Source organism: Bombina bombina, chromosome 1 (assembly GCF_027579735.1).
Source record: "Bombina bombina isolate aBomBom1 chromosome 1, aBomBom1.pri, whole genome shotgun sequence".
Lineage (NCBI taxonomy): Eukaryota > Metazoa > Chordata > Amphibia > Anura > Bombinatoridae > Bombina > Bombina bombina.
This window is the reverse complement of record NC_069499.1, coordinates 1447266226-1447285167: the sequence shown is the minus strand read 5'-3', so window position 1 is coordinate 1447285167 and position 18942 is coordinate 1447266226. Positions and strand designations below refer to the sequence as shown.

General features: G+C 38.1%; 1 protein-coding gene across 1 annotated transcript in view; it reads right to left on the bottom strand.

Annotated features, from left to right (window-relative positions):
• LOC128652620 (cholinesterase) overlaps positions 1–18665 on the bottom strand; it is an 84139-nt gene extending 65474 nt beyond the window's left edge. Inside the window, exon 1 of the mRNA XM_053705562.1 lies at positions 18626–18665. The gene's annotated coding sequence lies outside the window, so the exon portion shown is untranslated. The remainder of the gene's footprint in view (positions 1–18625) is intronic.
• Positions 18666–18942: the final 277 nt, after the last annotated feature.

The following is an 18942-nucleotide window of genomic DNA, read 5'->3' as shown; positions in this document are numbered from 1 at the left end:
GATGGGCATTGCCCTTAAAAGAGCATTTAGCTCTTTTGCAGGCCCAAAGCCCTAACCTAAAAAATAAACCCACCCAATACACCCTTAAAATAATCCATACACTAACCCCCGAAGATTCACTTACCAGGAGAAGTCTTCATCCAAGCGGCAAGATGTCCTCAACAAAGGCAGAAGTGGTCCTCCAGACGGGAAGAAGTGGTCCTCCAGACGGGCAGAAGTGGTCCTCCAGATGGGCAGAAGTCGTCATCCAGATGGCATCTTCTATCGTCATCCTTCTGGCGCGGAGTGGGTCCATCTTCAAGACATCTGATGCGGAGCATCCTCTTCAAACGACGGCTTCTTCTCAATGAATATCTCTTTAACTGATGTCATCCAAGATGGCGTCCCTTAGATTCCGATTGGCTGATAGAATTATATCAGTCAATCGGAATTAAGGTAGAAAAATCCTATTGGCTGATGCAATCAGCCAATAGGATTGAGCTGGCATTCTATTAGCTGTTCCAATCAGCCAATAGAATGCAAGCTCAATCCTATTGGCTGATTGGATCAGCCAATCGGAATCTAAGGAACGCCATCTTGGATGACGTCAGTTAAAGAGATATTCATTACGAAGAAGCCGTCGTTTGAAGAGGATGCTCCGCATCAAGCACTTAGGTATACATCCTCTTCTATACTTGAAGAGGATGCTCCGCATCAAGCACTCAGGTATACATTTTTAGAGTTCAAGACTATTATATCTAATGCAACAGACATATTGTATTCTGGGTTAAATAGTGCACAATTTAGGAGGGAGTATAACCTGCTTATAGAGAATATAATAATCATAGTGTCCCAATCATTAGGTGGGTTCACAGCAGTGAAATCCAATACAAATATATTAATTAGCAAGTATGCACAATAAATTGGTGATAAACAGTAATGTTACCATAAAAATAAACAGATAAGGTATAGCTTAGAATATGGCTGAGCTGAATTTTAGGCCATTATGCAAACATTTCCTAAAGATTGCTTAGCAAATCTATACTTATATATTTGTGGATGAACTAGTATATTTAAAATAAAGACAGTAGCTATAGTAGTAGTAGTAGTAGTATAATGACAAATATCACTCTGAGTGATCCCACTTAAGATACCTTAATCAGACCAAGTGGCCATTATTAATAACAAACCAAGAGGGGTTAGAATGCTACTGCACATTGTTGTTATAGACTCATGAGGAGATCAAATAGGAGACCCGTTATGAATTATGATAGTAATGTGAGTTTTATAGCTGGCTATATTTTTTCACGTTCAGATAGGTAAACAGCTCACCCATGGTGGACATATATGGTTTATATATGATATATATAGTATACATTCGCTAGGGTCTATTCACTTATCTCTGAAGCTAGGATACAACAAAAAGTCCAGTCAAATTAGAAGTAAGAGAAGTCCACTTCACATTGAGCATACCAGAAGAGGTTTTCATCCTACTCCAATTTTAAGGCAGCAGCCAGAGAAGACAAAAAAACAGTGTTAATGGCTTGCTTCTCTGTAGTAAATAGGAGCCTCCATGTGGTATAGCCCAATGATTCTGGTCTGTGACCATATGTCCCTGAATCAAGTCATTTGCATACAGAGATATGGATGATCAGCTTTTGGGGCAATGACATTCCCAGGCTTAGATCGTTGGCGTTTGGGGGTAAGAAGCAACCGTAACCCATAGGGTCCCACTTTACTAACAGTGTAAGATTGTTGCTGCATCCCTAGGGTTAGGTTGCTAGAAGATCTCAGCGGTTTCGTCTGGCAGAGCCATTTGTCTAAGAGGTCTGGCAGTCCACCTCACACAGAGGTAAGTGTAAGCACTAATGGTATACTGGTGGCAGCATGGGTCATAGACCGCTCCTGTACTTGGCTCATGTCTCGATCCCGGGGGCCAGCCAAACCTCCTGGAGCGGTGTAGAGTGAGAGATGTCTGTCACAGTAGTGATTATGAAGTTTACTTGGTAACTTCGGCTGCGGACCTTTGTGATCAATCTGCTCCATTTCTCCTGACAATTCTGTAGGGCATGTGGTTGTGGATCCATCTGTAGTTTGGACAAGCTTGGTAAATCAGTCATATCTATCTCTTGAATTCTTCCAAGAGGGCTTGCAAAATTTTGTAGAAATCTTCCATTGTGAGAGATTGTTATTTATGCAGTTCCGAAGCAACTGCTCTACCTAAATTACGGGGGGGGGGGGGGGAGGGGTCAGCATCCCGAGGTTAGGCTGCCACCAGAGATCCTAACTGTCTGAATCAGGGTTCTAGGTTCACTTAAACAGTGATCTTGATATCGTTGAACTCACAAAACTATAGTGAGTCTATATCACTTTTCTGTAGTTGATGGTGCTGTTGACAGAGGATATTCGGCGGATATATCTTATTCTTCATCCAAAGCTCCTAATATTGCCTCCATATTGGTTCGCTGCCCATTCCCGCCCCTTAAATGTATTTTTGACGTGATTTGTGACACTTTTTTGACGTGTTAACAGTTAACCAGAGCTCTGTAGTCATGGTAATCATTTTAGTTATAAATCGTAATTGTGCTTATGTGTTAGCATTTAAATTCAAATTGTAATACAGGGTGGAGTCATTTGCATGCAAACTGACACAAAAAAATAAATGTGTGCAAACAATAGCAGGCCACTGGTAATCTAGCACTAAATTGGCTACTTTTTTCATGAATTCTGAAACAAAATCAGTCTGAATGAAGTGTGTTTTACAAGAGGTAAAAATGCCAGACATGAAACATAGGCCATACTTCCAGAATCCTTAAAGGGACAGTCAAGTCCAAAATAAATTTTCATGATTCAGATAGGTCATGTAATTTTAACCCCTTAGTGACCACAACTCTTCAATTTTCTTACCTTTGGGACCAGTTCTATTTTTACATTTCTGCAGTGTTTGTGTTTAGCTGTAATTTTCCTCTTACTCATTTACTGTACCCACACATATTAATATATACTGTTTTTCTCGCCATTAAATGGACTTTCTAAAGATACCATTATTTTCATCATATCTTATAACTTACTATCGGCTAAATTACGAGTTTTGCTGTATGAGCGGCTTGGTGCTAACTTGCAAGTTATTGTCACCGCTCACCTCCCTATAGCACTGCTATTACAGGTTTGCAAAAACCTGGTGTTAGCAGGCAATAAGTGAGCGTAGAGCAAAATTGAGCTCCATACCGCACTCCAATACCAGCGCTGCTTTGAGCTGGTTTTACGTGCTCGTGCACGATTTCCCCATAGACATCAATGGGGAGAGCCGGCTGAAAAAAAGCCTAACAGCTGCAATAAAGGAGCGTAAAGCTCCGTAACACTGCCTCATTGATTCCCATGGGGAAACAAAAGTTATGTTTACACCTAACACCCTAACATAAACCCCGAGTCTAAACACCCCTAATCTGCCGCCCCCGATATCTCCGACACCTACATTACACTTATTAACCCCTAATCTGCCGCCTACGACATTGCCGCCACCTACATTACAGTTACTAACCCCTAATCTTCCGCCCTCAATGTCGCCGCCACCCACCTACACTTATTAACCCCTAATCTGCCGCCCCCAATGTCGCCGCCACCTACATTATACTTATTAACCCCTAATCTGCCACCCCTAATTTGCCGCCACCTACCTACATTTATTAACCCCTAATCTTCTGCCCCCAACGTCGCCGCCACTATACTAAAGTTATTAACCCCTAAGTCTAAGTCTAACCCTAACCCTAACACCCACTAACTTTAATGTAATTAAAATAAATCTATATAAAACCTACTATTAATAACTAAATAATTCCTATTTAAAACTAAATACTTACCTATAAAATAACTAATAGTTACATTGTATCTATCTTAGGTTTTATTTTTATTTCACAGGTAAGTTTGTATTTATTTTAACTAAGTAGACTAGTTAGTAAATAGTTATTAACTATTTACTAGCTACCTAGCTAAAATAAATACAAATGTACCTGTAAAATAAAACCTAACCTGAGTTACGCTAACACCTAACCTTACACTAGAATTAAATAAATTACATTTATTAAATACAATTAACTAAATTACAAAAAACAAACACTAAATTACACAAAATAAAAAAGAAATGATCAAATATTTAAACTAATTACACCTAATCTAATAGCCCTATCAAAATAAAAAGCCCCCCCCAAAATAAAAAAAACACCTAGCCTAAACTAAACTGCCAATGGCCATTTAAAGGGCCTTTTGCGGGGCATTGCCCCAAAGAAATCAGCTCTTTTACCTGTAAAAAAAATACAAACAACCCCCCAACAGTAAAACCCACCACCCACACAACCAAACCCCCAAATAAAATCCTAACTAAAAAAATATAAGCTCCTCATTGCCCTGAAAAGAGCATTTGTATGGGCATTGCCCTTAAAAGGGCATTTAGCTCTTTTTACGCCAAAACCCTAAGCTAAAAATAAAACCCACAAAATAAACCCTTAAAAAAAACCTAACACTAACCCCCGAAGATCCACTTACAGTTTTTGAAGACCCGACATCCATCCTCAACGAAGCGGCAGAAGTCCTCAGTGAAGCCAGCAGAAGTCTTCATCCAAGCTGCCAGAAGTCTTCATCCAGATGGCATATTCTATCTTCATCCATCCGGCGCGGAGCGGCTCCATCTTCAAGACATCCGGCGCGGAGCATCCTCTTCTGACGACGGCTCTTCTCGAATGAAGGTTCCTTTAAGTGACGTCATCCAAGATGGCGTCCCTTCAATTCCGATTGGCTGATAGAATTCTATCAGCCAATCAGAATTAAAGGTGAAAAAATCCTATTGGCTGATGCAATCAGCAAATAGGATTGAGCTCACATTCTATTGGCTGTTCCAATAGATTGCATCAGCCAATAGGATTTTTTCACCTTTAATTCCGATTGGCTGATAGAATTCTATCAGTCAATCGGAAATCAAGGGATGCCATCTTGGATGACGTCACTTAAAGGAACCTTCATTCGAGAAGAGCTGTCGTCAGAAGAGGATGCTCCATGCCGGATATCTTGAAGATGGAGCCGCTCCGCGCCGGATGGATGAATATAGAAGATGCCGTCTGGATGAAGACTTCTGCCGGCTTGGATGAAGACTTGGCCCGATTGGATGAAGACTTCGGCCCGCTTGAATGAAGACTTCTGCTGGCTTTGCTGAGGACTTCTACCACTTGGATGAGGATGGATGTCCGTTCTTCGCAAACTGTAAGGGGATCGTCTTGGGGTTAGTGTTAGGTTTTTTAAGGTGTTTATTTGGTGGGTTTTAATATTAGGTTAGGGACTTTGGGCAGTAAAAGAGCTAAATGCCCTTTTAAGGGCAATGCCCATACAAATGCCCTTTTCAGGGCAATGGGGAGCTTAGGTTTTTTAGATAGGTTTTTATTTGGGGGGGTTAGTTGTGTGAGTGGTGGGTTTTACTGTTCGGTGGTGTTTTTTTTTTTTTTTTTTACAGGTAAAAGAGCTGATTTCTTTGTGGCAATGCCCCGCAGAAGGCCCTTTTAAGGGCCATTGGTAGTTTATTGTAGGCTAGGGTTTTTTTATTTTTTGGGGGGGGGTTATTTTAATAGGGCTATAAGATTAGGTGTAATTCTTTTTTATTTTTGAAACTGTAGTTTTTTATTTTTTGTAGCTTAATGTTTTTAATTTTTTGTAACTTAGTTGTTATTTTTTTGGAACTTAGTAATTTTTAATTGTAGATTTAAATAATTTGAGAATGGTTAGGTTTTTAAATATGTAATATAGTTAATTTAATTTGTAGTTTAATGTAATTTTTTTTATAATAATTTTTTTATTGAGGTTTATATATGATACAACATATAGGAGAATATCAAGTTTGTCTCTTATACAATGGATAAATATACATTAACTTTTCAGGTAAGAATATTAATAATGTTTTGTGCATAACAATATGATGGATAGGAGAATATGGAGTTTAGGAATCCGGGGTAAGTATCATATATAGCTTATAAGCGGTGAAAGTTTCCATTATAATTAGTAGTGACAAAGCAAAATTGTCTACCTGTTTACGAAAGGCATAAAATGAAACATTCTTAATAACAATGGATGTCTGAAACATAAATGAAGAAAAACAAAAAAGAAGATAAACTAGACAAACCTAAATGAGGTCTCATTTTTCTTTTAGAATGTGAATGTGAAGTAACTACTGCCCTGGCCACTCTTAGACCAGTTTTATCAATGATATTATGTCATATGCTAGCTACTTAGAACTAATTTATAAATATATAGTTGTATAGTGAGTTGAGTTGCTGTATAAAATATTAGGAACAAGGGTACAATGGGCGAGAACCATTCATATTATAGGGAGGTGGGGGAGGGCTTGTCCTTCTAGTTGCAGTATGTGTATCTTGTGGAGAGTATGATGATCAGTGCTGAGTCCAGGTGCATAAATATCTTGGGCCTTATTATAGTTTGTAAGGATATGCCAAGAGTGGAGTTTATGGCTCAAAAGGTTACTCTAGTGTACTTGTGTTCTCTTTTGTTATGGTGTATGTGAGGCAGTCAACTAGTTCTATGTAGTGACACAAAAACTATAGCATGGAAATTGGGGGGTACAAAAATATATGATGTGAAGTAAATATTATTGTAAACACATAGGTTAGCCTGAGAGATAAGGAGATATAAAGGAACCCTAACAAGATTCAAATATAAAAATATATGTTCTCCATGTGAAACCTTGTAGTATTGTGTGGTTAGCAGACCACCCTTGTATTAAAAGGAGGTGATGGTGTGAGCCTACTATGTACCTAGCAATGAATAAATTATATAGATATACCTATATCTCTCAGTAAAACAATTTTCTGTGCCTGGGCATAAGGAAGAGAACTGTTGTGGTGTGGTAGGTGAGGAGAGGGCTAGTAGGCTTTTGGGCCTTAATGAGTGTATATTTGTATAACCATAATTATGTAAGGTGTGGTGTGTGGCTTAGATAGACCATTGTTAAGTAGGTGCTCAAATATCTGTATAAGTAGGGTGTTATAGTAACTGATGTTGTGTAAAAGTTTAAAAAGATTAAACAGAGAGAAAAACTAGTATATACACCAATAGCAATGTTTTCTCACAATGACCAATAGACCCAGATGAAATATCAGCTTAACCAACCATATAAATTCTTGAGTATGAACCTAGGGTATAGGACGATATATATTAGCATAGACATAGACAAATGAGAAGGCCCCCTCAACACTTCAAAGTAGATGTCAGGGTTTGGGATAATGATACCCATTCAAGCTGCTAGGTGAAACATTAATGTGAAAAGTTAAGTACATGTGATTATTGCGGCTTTACTACTATCATGTATAGTGCATTCCGTGCTAGGTCCCTATAGATGGGTAGTAACTTGGGTTTATGTCAGCTGAGTTAGCTAATAAATAAGGAAAACAAGCATACAGGTGTGAGGTATGTGCAGTAGTATTGCCAACCGACTGCCTGTGATTTATAATGATCAAGTATAGACTGACACTCTTTGGGGTAAATGGTTACTAGCTGTTCACATAAAAAATTCACAGGGAGCCTAATAATTGCCTGAATATATCAAAATGAACTATAAACAAAACAGTTATGCATAAAAGAGAATATGATCCCCCGTGAAGAAAGAAGGGGGTAGATTATATCCAGGTCACATATCTTTAACCCACTCCACCTGCTGGTAAACGAGGAGAGACAGGAAGCAAATATCCCAAATCACTCTCTACTCCGGTTCCAATATTTGGGACTATAGGTAAAAGGCTGCAGCGATATAAATCAGTGACATCATGCAATACAATACATAGTCTGTCTAGTGTAATTAAAGTGTAAATTGTTATCTACCTTGTTGTTCATTTTTGAGAAAGCAGTAAACCTCTCCCTTAGTGATATCGCACATGAGAGTGATCAAGCTTAACGATCTAAGGTCTCTAGCACACATTGTAAAATTATATATAGCAAGTGAAGGGTACTTATTGTTGTCTGCCCTTTTATGTAATAAACTAGGGTTAATGTTTAGGCTAGGGTAAGGTAAGAAGAGAGTGAGCCGTTAAAGAAAAAAAAGAGAGAAGGCAATATTTAAAGGCATGTTGTTCAAACCAGTTATAACATAAAGAGATAAAATAAAAGGCCCCAAGCTAGGGTTCAACTGATATCAATGCGGGTGTAAACACATAGTCACGATGACCCCATCGACAAGGCAGGTTATCATACTGGGGTATCAGTCCCGCAGTATAAATAAATTCAGCCAATCCCATATATGATCTTATGCTGTCTTCTGTAGCTTATAGCCCGTAAGTTGTTGTAGGAAGGTCTGTTCTTTCGATCTGGTAAGATAAGTATGCTCCTTACAAGTGACATGAAGAAAGTCACTAGCCTTTTGCCTTCCATCAACGGCATAGCTGAGACCGTAAATGAAGGGAGATGGAGGACCTCTGGCGCTCGGACACAGAGGTCGGCTGCATCCTCCTGATGAGATACCAGGGGCAAGCTTGTAATTGTAGTCTCTCCAGGGTGGTGTCCGATAGTTGACCATTGAGATAATAGGGTCTGCACGGCAAGGTGCGGCTCCAGACAGCGCCCTAGGACATGCTCCGAACTTTCAGATTCCATTTTAAGGCTGTCGGGCGAGAGTGAGCTGACTGGGGGAGGTGTCATGTCAGAGACCGGATTGCTTTCAGAGGAGTGCATGGGCTTCCCTGGCTTCACTGAATAAGGCGTTAAGGATGGTAGCATGCCAGGTTGGTCTGGAGATATGAGGCAAGCTTTAGGCTCAGAGGTAATAAGTTGTTCAACTTTGTGTGCAATAGGGCCATTACTTATTATCTCAACAAGGGCATTAAACTGATTATCCATCTTTGTCCCAGATTATCCAGTAGATCGCATACAGTCTTATGATGTAGCTCCATCTTATATCAGCATTTGGATGGGCTTGCTTACCACGGGGAGTCAGGGGGGTTAGAGTTAATGTAGGAAGGCCGCAGCCTCGTCACACTAATAGTCCGGTCTAGGACTCCAGATGGTGTGATCATTATTAAAGTATCATCTATGGATGCAGGGGCATTTCTCAAAGTGGAATCCACATGCTATGTTCCTGGATTCCCAGCAGTTTCGTAGATATTCAACAGCTTATCTCCTCAATATTAGGAGCCTCTAGATCTGCAGTCCAACATGATTGCCAGCAGGACATGTCCCCAGTTTAATGTAATTTTAGTATAATAGTTAGGGTAGGTTAATTAATAGTTTAATATAGTTTAATTTAATTTTAGTATAATAGTTAGGGTAGGTTAAATAATAGTTTAATATAGTTTAATGTAAGTATAATAGTTAGGGTAGGTTAATTAATAGTTTAATATAGCTTATTTTAATTCTACAGGTAAGTTTAAATTTATTATAAGATAGGGATGAGGTAATTATAATGTAAAGTTAGCGGGTTGTTAGGTTTAGGGGTTAATAGCTTAATTTAGTTTATGGCGATGTGGGGGGCTGGCGATTTAGGGGTTAATAAGTTTAGTAAGTGGTAGTGATGTGGGAGGCCAGGGGTTTAGGGGTTAATAACTTTATTTAGGTTGCAGCGGGGTCCGGGAGCGGCGGGATAGGGGTTAATACTTTTATTTAGTTGCAGCAGGGTCCGGGAGCGGCAGGATAGGGGTTAATACATTTATTTAGTTGTGGAAGGGTCCGGGAGCGGCGGGATAGGGGTTAATAACTTTATTTAGTTGCGGCGGGGTCCGAGAGCGGTGGAATAGGGGTTAAACATTTTAGTATAGTGGCGGTGTTTAGTGACAGGGTATAAATAAAGTTGGTAAAAAGCCGAATAGCAGCGAGATCGATGATTGTTAGTTAACAAAAGTCCGCTGCTCATCGCGCCTTACTTGGTGCACAGCTTTTTGCTGGCTTTTTTTATAAATATGGAGATTGTATTCAGGTCCGCGGCCGCGATGTTAGGTGATGTAAGGCGAGCGTATTGGTGCCGTCGAATGCAGCATAGTTGACAGCTTGATAATTCTGCCTCAATGTCAATTGCTAACATTGGACTTTGCAAGCAGAATAGTCAGCTCACCCGTATTAAAAGCATTTTAGCCTATATCGCAACAATCCATTCTGCACTCAAAAAATGACTTTTGACTGTGGAATATACAGATCCCGTATTACAGATTGTGCAGTCCGGCTATTCCGCTAGCATTATAGCTTATACCGCCACGATCCATTCCGCAATCACAGACCAGTAGTTATGGATTTTGAGAAGCAAAAATGTTTCACAAAACTCATAACAAAATTGTTACAAAGTATACTAACACCCATAAACTACCTATTAACCCCAAAACCGACACCCCCGCATTGCAAATACTATAATAAACCTATTAATATCTAATCCGCCCCCCACCCACATCACCAACACTAAATTAACGTAATAACCTCTAACCCACCGCCCTTATCACAAACACTAAATTAAAGTATTAACCCCATAAACCGCTGACCTTCCACATTGCGACTCCCTAAATAAAACTATTAACCCCTAAAGCGCTGACCAACCACATCACTACTACTAAAATAAACCTATTAACCCCTAAACCGCCTACCCCCCACATCACTACTACTAAAATAAACCTATTAACCCCTAAGCCGCTGACCCCCCACATTGCAACAAACTAAGTAAAACTATTAACCCCTAAACCTAACACCCCCTAACTTTTAATTAAACTTACATTTACAATATAACTTCCTTCAAAAAAATAAAAACTTACCTGTGAAATTAAAAAAACCTCAGCTTAAACTATAAATAAACCTAACATTACTATTTTAAATATCAGCCAATAGGATTTTAGCAGCTCTCATCCTATAGGCTGATTTAAATATTTCAGCCAATAGGAATGCAAGGTACCCCAATATAAAACAGATACCATGCATTCAATCTTCAGTGTGCGGCGGGCGATCGCATGAAGAGGATTCTCCACACTGGATGTCTGCGTGACCACCGTTCCTGCTGTGCTCTGCCTTTGCTCCATGCCATCGGGATGAAGAAAGAAGATGGCCCCGCACTGGATGAAGATGGAGCCGCCTGGAAGAAGACCTTTACCGCTGGACTTCAAGAATGGTAAGTAACTATTTCGGGTTTAGTGTTAGTTTATTTTTTGGAGGGGTGTTTTTTTTTTTTTTAGTTTTTTTATGTTTTTTTTATGGGCACTAAATAGCTGATTGCCCCTTTAAGGGCAATGCCCATTCAAATGAGTTAGAGTTAGGTCTTTTTTATTTTGGAGGGTTGGGTGGGTGGGGGGTTTTACTGTTAGGGGGGTAATTTGTATTTTATAATGTAAAAGAGCTGATTTCTTCAGGGCAATGCCCTACAAAGGCCCTTTTAAGGGCTATTGGTAGTTTATTGTTAGATTAGGGGGTGTTTTTATTTTGGGGAGGCTTTTTTGTTTTTTTAGGGGTATTAGATTAGGTTTAATATTTTGGATAATTTTGTAATCTTAGATTTTTTTTTATTTTTTATAATTTTATAATTTGCTATTTTTTGTAATGTTAGGTTTTCTTGTTTTTTCCCCGTTGTGTTTTATTGTTTAAGCTTAGTTTTTTTTTTTCTATTTCACAGGTAAGTTTTTATTTATTTTATGGTAATTATATTGTAACTTGAATTTAAAGTTAGGGGGGGGGTGTTAGGTTTAGTGGTTAATAGTTTAATTTAGGTAGTCATTATGTAGCGGTTTAAGGGTTAATAGGTTTAGTTGAGTATATGCGATGTGGGTGTTTGGCAGTTTAGGGGTTAATAGGTTTAGTTTAGTATTTGCGATGCGGGGGCGATGGATTAGGGGTTAATAGGTTTATTTAGTGTTTTCGATGTGGGGGGACAGCGGTTTAGGGGTTTATAGGTTTATTTAGTGTTAGTGATGTGGGGGGCGGCGGTTTAGCGGTTATTAGACTAGGGCTTATGTTAGGTCTGAACTTTTTAGTGTGCGGTATGCGGCTTACAGCACCATATCGCACAACAAAATAAAGTTTTAGGGTGACTTGTAATACCGTCGGTATAGGAATAGCGTAAGGGACCCATTTTGTGCTTTGTTTACGCTATGGCTATACCGCACAACTTGTAATCTCAGTCATAGAAAATAATGTATTTTTCATTATTAAATAATTTTTCTATGTATATCTGATAATGTTCATCTAAAATACATATCTATAGCAATAGATATATAGGTATAGGCACGGCCGTCACCAGGGAGTGAAGGGGGTGACTTCTTTCAGGGGTCCACTGGGCCAGAGGGGCCAGGGGGCCCAATGAGGCAAGCACAGTGTTCACTAAACCACTATGCACAGTGCGAGACAGACTTGCCACTTCAGTTTGTACAGTGTGTGCCTGAGGCAGATCACATTCATTTGCAGAGGAGGTAGGGCCTACTTAGTAAATGTTTTTTATTTCTTTGTGCAATTTCGGATTGTAACTTCAGTGTTGTAGTTGTATGGTGGGACCAGGGGGCCATAAAAACAATTTTTTTAGCAATTTGCAGTGGACATGTGCACAGCGGAAATAATAGTTTTGTTCATTACGGCCGATTCAGATTTTTTAGAATTTAGTTTCGGGTCGATTCAAATTCAGAAACATTTGAATGTATTCGTTTCGGATTCATTCAAATGCAAATAAATTTAGATGTATTCGGATTTATTTGTTTCGGATTCGATAAGTAAATTCGTAAGTTTGGTATGTGTTATGTTGATTCAGATGGTTTCAAGTTACACAACCAGAATTATTTCACTGTTCTATCTCACTAAATTACATTTTTATACTGAATTAAGATTAGTCCATGGCCATTCGAATGTTACGAATAAATCTAAACTAATTCAGATTTATTCATTACAAATGCATTTGGATTAGTTTAGTTTTGTTGCTAGGGTAATTCGGAAATTCGAATCAATTCGAATCTCTGAATTTGGTGAATTTGTCTGAATTTTGATTCGGAACAAAACGAAACACACATGTCTAATATGCAACAGTGTATTTATGATTATTTGACAATACTGTAGAAATTCGATATTTAAAACCATGCAGAAATATTTTCTTCTCAATGCACAAATGGCAGGTGCCCTTTTGGCAGATATGATTTATATATATATATATATATATATATATATTTTTTAAATTACATTCCAGTTTACTGCCCATTTATGCAAGGACTTTCCAGATGCCAGGAGGCATTTCATCTAAGATTTTTACATCTGCATAAAATGTTATACTCTCCGGCTAAGATTGTTCAGTGTTTGAAATGAGACAGGTTAACTTGACACCGTTCAGTTTACACTACAACTGACTTAATTTTGAAATACATACAAGCAACCCTAAATCCTGCATTTAACCAGATCTAATGGTATGAGACTGAGTAGCACAACTTATGGTTTCACCAAGACCATATAGAGTACAGCATTTTCAAAACCCCTAAGTACAGCTGACAGATTGGAACATTTGTACACCAGATTTGAAGTGGTGCTCTTGGTTGGGGAAAATGGGGGGGGGACCCCAAACATATGTCAACCTTTCAAAAGTACTTTTCTTCATCTACCCATTCTGAAAGATCATTAATGTACAATTTTGAATTCACAGAAGTATTTTTGTTTGCACATTTACAAATATGATTCTTTAAAAAGTGATCTCTTAATTGCTGCTATTTTTATCATGCATGTCACACACTGTTGATTTAGGGGATGGCAATGTGTAGAGATTTTAGCTCCTGTGAGTGTTTCTGTGGGTGTCTGTGTTTATATCTTTGTGCTTTTGTTGGTGTCTCTATGAGTGTGTATGTATTTTCGTTTTCTGTGGGTCTCTCTGTGAGGGTGTGTGTGTGTTTCTTTGTGCATTTTCTGTGGGTGTCTCTGTGAGTGTGTGTATGTCTTTGTGCATTCTATGTGGATGTCTCTATGAGGGTGTGTGCGTATGTCTTTGTGCATTTTCTGTGTGTGTCTCTGTGAGTGTGTGTGTATGTATGTATGTATTTGTGCATTTTCTGTGGATGCCTCTGTGAGGGTGGGTGTGTGTCTTTGTGTGGTTTCTGTGGATGTCTCTGTGAGGGTGTGTGTGTATGTCTTTGTGTGTTTTCTGTGGATGTCTCTGTGAGGGTGTGTGTGTATGTATGTTTATGTGTATTTTCTGTGGATGCCTCTGTGAGGGTGGGTGTGTATATCTTTGTGTGTTTTCTGTGTGTGTATGTATGCCTGTGTCTTTTCTGTGGGTGCCTCTGTGATTGTGTGTGCATATGTCTGTGTATTTTCTGTGGGTTTCTCTTTGAGGGTGTGTGCATATGTCTGTGTATTTTCTGTGGGTATCTCTGTGAGGGTGTGTGCATATGTCTGTGTGTTTTCTGTGGGTGTCTCTGTCAGGGTGTGTGTGTGTGTATATGTATGTGCATTTTATGTGGATGTCTCTGTGAGGGTGTGTGTGTGTATGTCTTTGTGTGTTTTCTGTGGGTGTCTCTCTGTGTGTATGTCTTTGTGTGTTTTTTGTGGGTCTCTCTCTCTGTGTCTATGTATGTCTTTGTGTGTTTTCTTAGGCTGTTTTCTTGGGTGTATGTGAAAGTGTGTATTTGAGTTTGTGTATGTGTCCATTGTCTGGTCCTTTTGACCTTACTACTGATTATTCACATCTTTCTACAGACTTTGAGACTAATGAGACCTTTCCAGAAGTCACCAATCCACCTTTAAATTTTTGTTTCTGCAGTTTAGGTTCTTTCCTTTCAGCCACTGCATGCTGTTGTCATTATATAGTTGTCATCTTCCTTGATAAAAAGATAATCAGCACTGCATATGTTGTCTTGTAAATCTGCATTTTTGACAAAACTGTAATATACCTAATTACTTGTTAGATCAATGTAAACAAGTGTTGAGTGTCTTTATGGGTGTCTGTGTCTGAGTGAGTTTGTGCGTTTCTTTGCATGTCTGCTAGAGTGTCTATATGTGAATCTTTATATGTGAGTTTGTGTTTCAGTGTATGAGTGTGTCTGTGTGTTTCTGTGTTTGTGTGTTACTACCTTTACAATAATTTCAATTTTGACTACACTTAAGAATAAAGTGCATATACGTTTTAGTCACTTGGTCAAACATTGCACATGTCAAGAGGGGGAGCCCTGATCAATGGTTAAGTAAGGGGCCCAAAAATTTCTAGAGGCGGCCCTGTGTATATGTATATATAGATATGTATAGAAATATGCATTTACAATAAAAAATAAATTGCTCTGTATGTGAAGAACGTTGGAATGTGATATTTTCATAACTTCTATTTTTTTAATTTGCACTCTTCATTGAGTTCTAGGAGTAGAAGAGATTAATACGGTCGCAATAATTTGTCAGCACATGTCGGGTTTTGCTCATGCGTAAACTTTTTACATTCAACTTATAATATGAGCACCACCCAACGCATGCAAAAAGCCTCCGTCTAGCGTAGTTTACACTCGTAATCTAGTCCATAATGACTTAAACTACAGCTATGTTGGTGGCACAAATTGGTTTCAACCCTACTTCATGTGTTACTTGCACAAATAACTTAAATCATTGCTATTTTCTTACTGGCAAAAATTAGTTAAACCACTGTTATATGTTCTATTGGCACAAATGGATTAAAACAAAAATAAAAATAAAGTGATCACAAACAATGAAACAGTCACAATGAAAATAAAATAAAACATACAAACAGTCACCGAGATTACAAGTTGTGCGCTACACCCGGTGCGTAAATAACGCTAAAAATTTAGAGCTGCCGCACTTTCCATAGCGCTGCCTTTTCAAGTAACTGAAAAACCTTCTTTTGTTGTGCGTTAAGCTCCATACCGCACAAAAGCCAAGAAAAAAACTAACACCTGCGATTGCGGAATGGCGATCGCTATAACACAACCCCATTGATGTCTATGGGGAAAAGAAAGTTATGTAAAAACCTAACACACTAACATAAACCCCTAGTCTAAATACCCCTAATCACGGGCCTCCAACACTAAATAAAGCTATTAACGCTTAAACCACCTGCATCGCTAACAACTTAAAAAAGTTATTAACTCCTAATCCGCCGCACCCCGACATTGCAAATACTAAACTAAACCTATTAGCCCCTAATCTGCCGCTGATTTGAACAGCCAATAGGATTTAAGCAGCTCACATCCTATTGGCTGATTTGAATATTTCAGCCAATAGGAATGCAAGGTACCCCAAATATAAAAGTGGTGCCTTGCATTCAATCTTCAGTGTGCGGCGGAGATCACATGAAGAGGAGGTTCTGCGCTGGATATCATTGTCGCCGCCGGTCCTGCTCAGCTCTGCGCCGCCACAGCTCCGCACCACCGGGATGAAGATAAAAGATTCCCCCCCCCGCAATGGATGAAGATGTCACCGTCTGGATGAAGACTTGACGCCTCCTGGATGAAGATGGATGTCCGGACTTCAGGAACCATGATTACATTTTTTTTAAAAAAAAACATTTTGGGGTGTTTTTTTTTTTTTTTAATGGCCACAAAAGAGCTGAATGCCCATTAGAGGCAATAGGTAGCTTAGAGTTTTTTTTAGACTTAGGTTTATTTATTTTGGGGGTTGGTTGGGTGGGGGGTTTTACTGTTAGGAGGTACTTTGTATTTTTTTAGGTAAAAGAGCTTTTTATCTTAGGCAATGCCCTACAAAAGGCCCTTTTAAGGGCTATTGGTAGTTTATTGATATAAAATAGTTCAATGCTGTAACAAACAACAGAAATATAATTCAGCCAAGTTAGTACTTTTGTAGTATAGATGCTGCTGTAGCTGTAAGACAATAGCCCAAATCAGAAAACCTCTGGTAAAAACTGGAACTCTTCCAGACTTGAAACATTTATTAAAATATATAAAAACAATATCATCTGAAAAAATGTTGTTCAGAACAAACAACTGATAATAACCCCTGTCTCCAACTTAGAAGTCCAAACTCCAGTTTAACAGTCACTTTGTAAGCCCAGCTCTGTAGATCTAATATACACAATCCTTCCCAATAACCTGCAGCAGATTTTCTTTCCTACCTTGCTTCAGTGCATGGTGATTTTTATTCACAATTGTTTGGAAAGATAGGATATATATTTTCTTTATTTGTTGCTAGAAAAGGGGTGAGTCATTAACTTGTGTGCTTAGTTTGTGTAAAATACATATGGTAGTTTGGGATGGAGCTTAGAGTGAGCTTTGCTTTTAACTAATGACTGAAGTTTCTGTTTATCAAAGCCTAGTAATGCCTGTGATCATATGTGAATCACATATATCTAGGGTTACCACCTCGGCCATGTTTTCCTGGACATTTATGAGTTACAAATGCGGCAGGGTGTTCAGAGGGGAAAATTAATTGTACCCCTGGACAGCAAACAAATAGCACTATTCATGTTGCTCCCTGAATACCCTCAAAAGTGTCCAGGAAAACATGTCTGAAGTGGTAACCCTACATATATCCTTACTGTCTTTGTAAGTACTGCTTGTTTTGTGAGGAAAAATGTTTTCCTTTGTTAATTACTTCTGAATCTTCTCTTCTCTATTATGAAAATATTGGATTTATTAATATGCACATTTTTTCTCCAATTTACCCTATGTGAACCCTATTTCAAATAATTATACAACAAATCAGTCCCACTTTGGTTAAATATCATACAATATGGTACATAAACAAATTATATATATATATATATATATATATATATATATATATATATATATATATATATATATATATATATATATATATATATATATATATAAATATATAGTAGGTAAGAGAAATAAACTTCCCTTATGCTGTGTCTGTATAAACGCAGCCTGCCCCGGTGTCTCCAGTGCCGTACATAGTGAAAATTTCTCAAGTATGGTGGAACAGTTTTCTCCAGATTCTGGGATTTTCCTTGTCAGGAAAAGGCCTTACTCAGTGGAACTGCATGGGGCAAGGTGGTGACAATTTATTTTCGCTGGAAAACCTGCCTCCGTCACAATGGTTCACATAATGCTAGTAGAAAAAATAATCTCTGCACGCATTGAGCTCCTTGTAATGAGAAGAGCCCTCTTAATAGACAATGGAGATAAACTGTTGTCTGTAGACATGCAACCCTACTATAAGGCACTATAAGCTATGCAACTTTGGTTAGCTCCTTGCAGCCGGAGAATTCAGAATGCATTGCTTTGCTAGTTCATATGGTTTCTTTTAAAAGTCATAGCGGTTAAGACTTAAAACCTATGTTATTTATGTCCAAAAAAGGTCATAAACCTGCTGATGGAGTTAGCAGCCATTAGGAACTGTCATTATTTAATGACTCACTAAAGCAAGAATACTATAACAGTAGAGATATAAGAATGATACATTTACAAAAATAAAACTGCTATGATATTTCTCCTGTCAATAGTTATTTTTATAGTGGCTTTTTCATATGCTCTATTATTTATTTGATATGCATAATAAATGTTAAAATATAAAGCAGATTAAGAGTTTTTGCACTGGCCTTGAAAACTTCTAGGCTACTAAACACCTGTGATACAACACATTTAAATTCCTGTAACAATGCAATAATATTCTAAGTTTCCATGATTTAATTAAACAAAATTGCTTTTTTAAAACATAAGAAAACATGAAAATTTGTAGTACTTACCAAACTGATGTTTTTTGTGTGTGTGTTGGCAGCACAGGGTTGTTTAGTAATCATGTTATATTTGAACTCCTCCTTTTACACATTTTTAACCAATAAACTTCATTAACCAAAGTTCAGAGACAACAGAATGTTCAGAATGTTGCTAAATGTTATTAGGCAACAACTGCAAACATCCAAGAATAGCTAATATGTTAAAAGTCAAACTTACAGCTGTTTGAATCTACAGAAGATACAATTAAACATATGCTTGTAACATAGACATATTTTACATGAACTAGACAATATGTATTAATTGTAAATATTTCACATTGTAATAT